A 1,387-nucleotide genomic window follows, 5' to 3' on the forward strand; every position below is an offset into this window, starting at 1 on the left:
TATAGCTTGGAACTGCATTGAAGCCTTCACAAAGGCATCCCAATTTATTTCAACTTGTAGGCATCAGTGCCCATAAATATGACATTGGAGGAAAGATTTAGACAACTCCAAAGACTAATCAATTTAATGAGCTCTAAGGGTTACACCTAAAGTGCCAGCTGCCAATCTGCAAGTGCTGCAGCCAGCATCAGACATTAGTGTGCTTTTGCTTGCTTGAGCTATATTACAATTGCAAATGGACGATTCTGCTGTTTCACAACATTAGCCTAGCAACAAATGAGCAGGAAAAAAACATTTATACTGCAGCCTGCTTTGAAAGGCATTTCATGTGCATTTAACAAACAGCCTGATGCAAAAACCATCAACCATGCACTGCGTGGGTAAACCTCTCCAGAAACCACATTGTGTTTCTGACTTAGCTCTACAGTGAGAGTGGCTGGAATTACTCAGGGCTTCTGAGCACTTCCCAGTGGCCCATCAGCACTCATGAGACTTATCTCCTGTTTGCTGTGTCGAGTTTTTAAAAATGGAGGTGAACCTGAATCCAAATCCCAGAGTGGGAGCTTTGACACAAGTTTTAATTCTAGATATGTATTTGTCTTGAGTCCTGAGCATGAATCACCATGCTGAGCATGGTACAAGCAAAGACTAAAACCATCATCTCTGCCCCAAAGAGCTCATAACTGAAGCCTTAAAGTGATATAAATCTTCAGCTATTATGGATATACCCGCTTCCTCATCGGAGTATGCGTCAGATGCCTGAGGAAATGGGTGTTTAAACATTGAGACATCAGATCTGAAACCAACTTCATGGTTCATCAAGTAGTCATGATCCCCACCTTACTATATGGAGCTGAGACATGGACAATGTACAGGAGACACCTGAAGTTACTAGAAAAGTACCATTAATGCTGCTTGCAAAAGATCCTTCAAATCCAGTGGGTAGATGGATGCACCAACATTAGCATCCTCTCACGAGCAAATACCACAAGCATCGAGGCAATGATCATCTGACATCAATTACGCTGGGCCAGCCATGTCACCTAGTTGTCCAACTCCAGACTCCCAAGCAAGTCTTATTCTCTTAGCTCAGTCAAGGCACATGCTCAAGAAGAGGGCAGGGAAAGCACTTCAAGTATGTGCTCATAGCCAACTTGAAAAAATGCAACATCAACATCAACTCACCAGAGACTGTCACCCAGAACCGCTCCAAATCGAGCAAGGACCTCAACAGTTTGAAATCTTATGACGACAACAGGAGATGGAAAAATGAGACCAACAGAAACAGCGTGTTGCAGACCAAACCAAGACCCTAGAGCCACTCACACTGCACAGAAACATGTGCCAGGCTGCAACAGAGTCTGTCGATCCTGGATAGGCCTTGTCA

This window comes from Crocodylus porosus, unplaced genomic scaffold, assembly GCF_001723895.1.
Source record: "Crocodylus porosus isolate Cpor-Errol unplaced genomic scaffold, CroPor_comp1, whole genome shotgun sequence".
In the NCBI taxonomy this organism is placed as follows: Eukaryota; Metazoa; Chordata; order Crocodylia; family Crocodylidae; genus Crocodylus; species Crocodylus porosus.